The sequence below is a fragment of the Montipora capricornis genome, chromosome 8 (assembly GCF_036669925.1).
Source record: "Montipora capricornis isolate CH-2021 chromosome 8, ASM3666992v2, whole genome shotgun sequence".
Lineage (NCBI taxonomy): Eukaryota > Metazoa > Cnidaria > Anthozoa > Scleractinia > Acroporidae > Montipora > Montipora capricornis.
Window position 1 is genome coordinate 26,046,380 of NC_090890.1, and position 7,032 is coordinate 26,053,411.

The window sequence follows — 7,032 nt, forward strand, 5'->3', positions numbered from 1 at the left end:
ATAGGGTATACGTAGTTTGTGGGGCCGGGGGATATGGGAAACTCGCAAGTCATGTCAGCCGTCTACATATTATCGTGACAATAAGTCTATTAGGAAATAGCACAAAAGACATGGCTGTGGACCGGCCAAGCCTTTTGTAGCCAACGTACCGAACAGTGTCAGTTTTTATTAAATTCAAGAAACTTTGCCCTAAGTTATTCGTGCTTGCCCGGCCTGGAGATAAGTAAACCAGCACTAGCTCATTCGTCAGTGTGATCTCATCGGAAAGAACCCTCGAGATCGCGGCATGCATGGCCAAAGTCAGAAAAAAATTGTGACTGAGGCAATGTCCATGAGTGAGGTCTTCTTAGTAGCCATTTTGGGCGATTTCGATGCCTACTTTTAAAGACAGCACTGGGATCCCGCCTTATTTAAGAAAAACAAGCGAAAAAAATGGCTGCGGCAACTGCCATGGATTGCCCCATACTGGATACGTCCCTGACATGTCTATTCATTCTTCTCTGTCAATACCTAAGGTTTCTTAATTCGAGAAATAGTTCATTACCATGTGAATAACTTCAAAAGCTGTGCAAGCGACTCACTTAAAATTGTGATTTGTTTGCACACGGCTCCTGCTAGTGACTCATTATCATCAGCTCAAGGGTACAAAAATCAGTGTACAATCGATCATATAAGCGATACTAAACCAACAGTAATAATATTTTTCTTCTGGCCGCGAGTCTAACAAGGACTTCTGAGTGAGAAAAAAAAATCTTTTAAAAGGAGAACTCGAACCCGTCCACGCGAAAAGCGGGCCGTGAGATATGACTCGGAATAAGTCAGAGTATGGTATATAGTATTCAAATTTGATCATGATTGAATCGATATCCATTTCACCGTGGGATAAATGACATAATAGTGCTTGCTTAACTCGATCGAATCGTGCCTTCAAAGCCAGTGAAGAGGGAACCTGTCGGAATTGCTTGTGACTTCTAATATTTCTAAAATTAGAACTCGCATGAAGCCATGCTAAACAGGTGCTGCATTGTTAGATTGACAACCCGTAACTACACAATAATTGTGATCGATTCTTTTTTGCAGCCGATTTAACTCGAATATTTGAGTTTTTCGTTCCCTTATCCTATCCCTTCCTCATTTGAAATAAAATTGGCCGTCAGGGACTGCACAGTTTATCCAGGTCATGATCATGAGTATTGCAACAAGAACAAATATTCTGCCATCCGTGATGGTAAGCTTCGGGCGTTTTCGGTGCAAGTCTTTCATTGGCCGTTTTTATACCAGAGACGTATAATCCGTGCGGACGAATTATGCGTCTCTCATGTGCGTGTCAAGTGTAAAGACGGGGCGAACCACAAAAGACACATAATTCGTCTGGGACGAACTTGAGCAAATATTTTCTCTGCTTCTGTAGGATTCGTCTAGTGTAAAGACAAAAAATCCGTCTAGACGAACGATCCACTTAAGTTCGTCTTCCAAGGCACATAACTGGAAAGATCGTCCAGTTGCATGATGCGAGTACTGTCGCACTTTGTAATAAAATTGTCACACTTTGTAATACCTGTCGCACTTTGTAATAACACTTGTCGCAATTTGTAATAACAGACCGGTACACTTTATAATAAAAAAGCTGTCACACTTTGTAATAACACTTGTCGCACTTTGTAATAAACTTGAAATAGATGGTCGGAGGACAAGTAAACCCAGTAATAAGTGTCATCATCGACAACAACAATAACGACAATAATAATGATAAGAAAAAGACCAAGAAAAAGATGGTGATTCATTAAGTTCCCAAGAGGCAGAGGTGGTTCCCGCGAAACGTAGAGAAGAGGCGTCAGCAGTGCCTACAGACAAATCCACTGTACCGGTGGAGATCCGCTTTGTTGGAGATGACAGCGTCGGGATGGTCAATCACTTCAACGATTTGACCTGTCACATGGATAGGCTTTCAAATGAAATTTTAACCATAATCATTGATCAGGTCTTACTTTCTTCAAACTTTTCGTGGCCTAACCACAGATGCCATCAACTATGCAACGTTAATACTCGTTTTGAAGATATAACCCAAAGGCTGGCTTTGAAGGTTCTGCCACGTATTTATTTCTCTAATCTCGGTGTATCGGGAAACGTCAGGGTCAAAAAAATCCTAAAAATGTGTGGACCTTAAATCGGTGTTGCGCATGTGCTTGAATTAAGGCGGATAATTTCAAATAAAAGTGGGCGAATGCTTGGCTCATCCTGCGTAATATAGGTCTTGGATGGTTCCTCATCATGGACATATATTGGCGAAACAATTAAGTAGGATACTAACCTACATAGAAGATGGAAATTGAACATAAACGTCTGAGACTCATGTATTTTGTTAGTATCATTGTACTGTAATAATATTTGCTTTTCGTGTTCGCATTTTCTTTAAGTTTTGTTATGTTACCTGGGCCATACTTTGTGATGTCGCATTTTCTCATTATTATGAATGATGCCGTTTCATGTAGGTTCCAGTGTATTCGAAATTTCCACAACATTCATTAGCAGTGGTCATCGTGGCACAATTACGTGACATGCATTGTTTTAAAGAACTTTTTAGTGCGAAAATAATAGTGACAATAATGATGATGATGACAATGATTTGTGGCACCGGGTTGTGCTCTGAGTTTGTGATTTTCATTTGGTTTTATGAAATACAGTAAAGCTTATTCATGCTAATAAATACAAATCAAGTACAGTGGAACCTCGATTTAACGAACCTCTATTTAACGAAGTCCTCGATATAACGAACGATATTATATGTCCCGGCCAAAGTTACAGTAAGAGGTATGGAATAGAACTTCGATATAACGAACCTCGATGTAACGAATTCTTCGATATAACGAACATAATCTGGAAGCCCAAACGTAAAATCTACCTCTATATAACGAATTACAATGTTAACACGCGACAGAAGATAAACGCTGAACAGATCAACAGTCATCTGGTAATTATAAAGAGACAGCAACCTTTCAGTGGACGGCTTATTATATTTCATAGACATAGACTAACTTCCGCTCCATCTTCTTTGTCTCTTATTAGTTCTATTAACTTCTTCACTTTCGAAGGCTTCTTGTAATACATTGAATACGTAGCCGGAATTATGCGTCTCTCATGTGCGTGTCAAGTGTAAAGACGGGGCGAACCACAAAAGACGCATAATTCGTCTGGGACGAACTTGGGCAAATATTTTCTCTGCGTCTGTAGGATTCGTCTAGTGTAAAGACAAAAAATCCGTTTAGACGAACGATCCACCTAAGTTCGTCTTCCAAGGCACATAACTGAAAAGATCGTCCAGTTGCGTGATGCGTGTACTGTCGCACTTTGTAATAAAATTGTCACACTTTGTAATACCTGTCGCACTTTGTAATAAACTTGAAATAGATGGTCGGAGGACAAGTAAACCCAGAAATAAGTGTCATCATCGACAACAACAACAACGACAATAATAATGATAAGAAAAAGACCAAGAAAAAGATAGTGATTCATTAAGTTCCCAAGAGGCAGAGGTGATGCCCGCGAAACGTAGAGAAGAGGCGTCAGCAGTGCCTACAGACAAATTCACTGTACCAGTGGAGATCCGATCCGCTTTGTTGGAGATGACAGCGTCGGGATGGTCAATCACTTCAACGATTTGACCTGTCACATGGATAGGCTTTCAAATGAAATTCTAACCATAATCATTGATCAGGTCTTACTTTCTTCAAACTTTTCGTGGCCTAACCACAGATGCCACGTTTATAATCAACTATGCAACGTTAATACTCGTTTTCAAGATAATTATAACCCAAAAGCTGGCTTTGAAGGTTCTGACGCGTATTTATTTCTCTAGTCTCGGTGTATCGGGAAACGTCAGGGTCGAACAAAATCCTAAAAATGTGTGGGCCTTAAAGCGGTGTTGCGCATGTGCTTGAATTAAGGCGAATAATTTCAAATAAAAGTGGGCGAATGCTTGGCTCATCCTGCGTAATATAGGTCTTGGATGGTTCCTCATCATGGACATATATTGGCGAAACAATTAAGTAGGATACTAACCTACATAGAAGATGGAAATTGAACATAAACGTCTGAGACTCATGTATTTTGTTAGTATCATTGTACTGTAATAATATTTGCTTTTCGTGTTCGCATTTTCTTTAAGTTTTGTTATGTTACCTGGGCCATACTTTGTGATGTCGCATTTTCTCATTATTATGAATGATGCCGTTTCATGTAGGTTCCAGTGTATTCGAAATTTCCACAACATTCATTAGCAGTGGTCATCGTGGCACAATTACGTGACATGCATTGTTTTAAAGAACTTTTTAGTGCGAAAATAATAGTGACAATAATGATGATGATGACAATGATTTGTGGCACCGGGTTGTGCTCTGAGTTTGTGATTTTCATTTGGTTTTATGAAATACAGTAAAGCTTATTCATGCTAATAAATACAAATCAAGTACAGTGGAACCTCGATTTAACGAACCTCTATTTAACGAAGTCCTCGATATAACGAACGATATTATATGTCCCGGCCAAAGTTACAGTAAGAGGTATGGAATAGAACTTCGATATAACGAACCTCGATGTAACGAATTCTTCGATATAACGAACATAATCTGGAAGCCCAAACGTAAAATCTACCTCTATATAACGAATTACAATGTTAACACGCGACAGAAGATAAACGCTGAACAGATCAACAGTCATCTGGTAATTATAAAGAGACAGCAACCTTTCAGTGGACGGCTTATTATATTTCATAGACATAGACTAACTTCCGCTCCATCTTCTTTGTCTCTTATTAGTTCTATTAACTTCTTCACTTTCGAAGGCTTCTTGTAATACATTGAATACGTAGCCGGAAATTCTATTCCGATGCCCTTGTTTCTCCTTTTGCCAGTCACATCCACTGAGATTTGTCCTCCGTGTTTTAAAAAAAAGTGAAATACACGTGACAGTGTCAATGGCACATGACCCACGATCTGCAACGTATTGGTGTCGTGTGGGTTATCATCATTAACTATGACCTCGATATAACGAACAGTTTGTTCGTTTCCCCTCAAGTTCGTTACATCGAGGTTTTCAATATAACGAACCCTCGATTTAACGAACAATATTGGCCGGTCCCCAGCGACTTCGTTAAATCGAGGTTCCACTGTAATATCTTTGTATATGTCTCAAGTAATACCTCGCAAGTAACGAAATCAGTTTTCTAGTTGCCTGTGCTAGCAGTAAAATTTTAAAAATATTTTGCTTATACGATCACGTTTCGCCTGAAGGACACCTTTAATTACTTTTACTAACAATTAATTAAATGAAATTGCAATACAAACTCCCATTTTAAACGCCTCTCCCTGTCATAGGCGTAGACACTTTCTCTCTATTGAGGTCGTCCCCATATAAAGAGTTGTACTTACCTAGAAAGATCTTGAAGCCAGAAGTTGAGGTGAACACTTTTTTGTTATTATTGTCGTTGTTGTTGTTGTCGATGATGACACTTATTACTGGGTTTACTTGTCCTCCGACGATCTATTTCAAGTTTATTACAAAGTGCGACAGCTTTTTTCATTACAAAGGGTGATGGTCTGTTATTACAAAGTGCGACATCTTTTTTATTACAAAGTGCGACAGGTATTACAAAGTGCGACGATTATTACAAAGTGCGACAGTACAATGCGTATACTAGACGAATTTAACAGACGCAGAAAAAATGTTTGCCCAAGTTCGTCCCAGACGGATTATGCCTCTCTAGTATAAAAACAGCCATTGGTGGAAAATGCCGAGGTATCACTGCAACATTTAAGATAACCAGTGTTTACGTAGCGCCCATTTTATTCTTTGTACTTAGGCATGTTTTGTAAATTATTACGTTCGATTTTCTGTGTGATGAAAACGACCCATTCGTGAATTTTAGCATAGCCTTTTGTTTGGCGATTTGACAATACTGAGTTCGCCAAAATTGTCAACAGCGCTATATGTACCAAAATGGCCAAGTTGTTGGCCAAATTTTGTGATTTTGTCTTTTTTTTTGGTTGAGTACATTTCTGGAAATAAGTGCCCAGACATGATGAAGGGCTTGATGAGATCAAGCGCATGCCAACTCGATGAAAAGAGAAATTGTTTGGTAGTTCTTCGGACTGGCCTATCGAATTTATCTAGTCAAACATTCAAAAAAAAAAGGGGAGCCACCGTTAAGATAAAACGTTATGTTGCTCGAGTAAATCAAAGTTAAGAGAACACCGGTCTCAGGATAAAAGGACTTCGAGTAGCATCAGCTGCTGTCTCCGCAAGAGCCGGTGAGGGGATTGTCGTTACTAAACACAAATTTCTCCTGATTAAAGGGTAAATAAAGAAACGATGTTTAAATTTGCTTTAAGTTTCCACACATGACCGTTATCTTCCGCAATCAAGCGCTGCTTCATACAATTTTAAATTTGAGAGACATGAGTGCTTCAACGTTAGTCTCGATTTCAAAACTGTTTTCTCAGTTTCCTCACTTCGGAACTGAGACACTAGTGACGAGATACTCACTTTCAATACCTCACATCTCAATTGGAATTTGAAACACGTCTTTGGCGTCAAAGTCGTCAACATAGTTCGTTGGATTCTTTGTTCGTTTCAATAACTTAAGAGTCACTCTGTAAATAGGAGGTCTGGAGTCATCCGGTGACTGAAAATAACTGAGAAATGATATGAAACTAATCAGTTAAAGGTCAGATCTCCTAAGATCTCCTAAGATCTCAGGTCACTTTTATGTACCAAGTTTGAGCTCCAGGAGATGTGCAAATTTCTTTAAATAATATCTCCCGATCTAAATGTAATTCAGTCACGGCTTTAGAAAACTGTAAAAGGCTCTAAGTTCATGCGGGAACTGGAGGTCAACTGGCCGTCAACTCTCAAATCCAATTGCAAGCACAACCATTCTTCATGTTTTGCTCTTCGTGTCGAACCATTGTTGCCTAATGATTTAAGACCTTTTTAAATGTTACATGATAAAAGCACTTACAAAGTCGACTGGAGCGA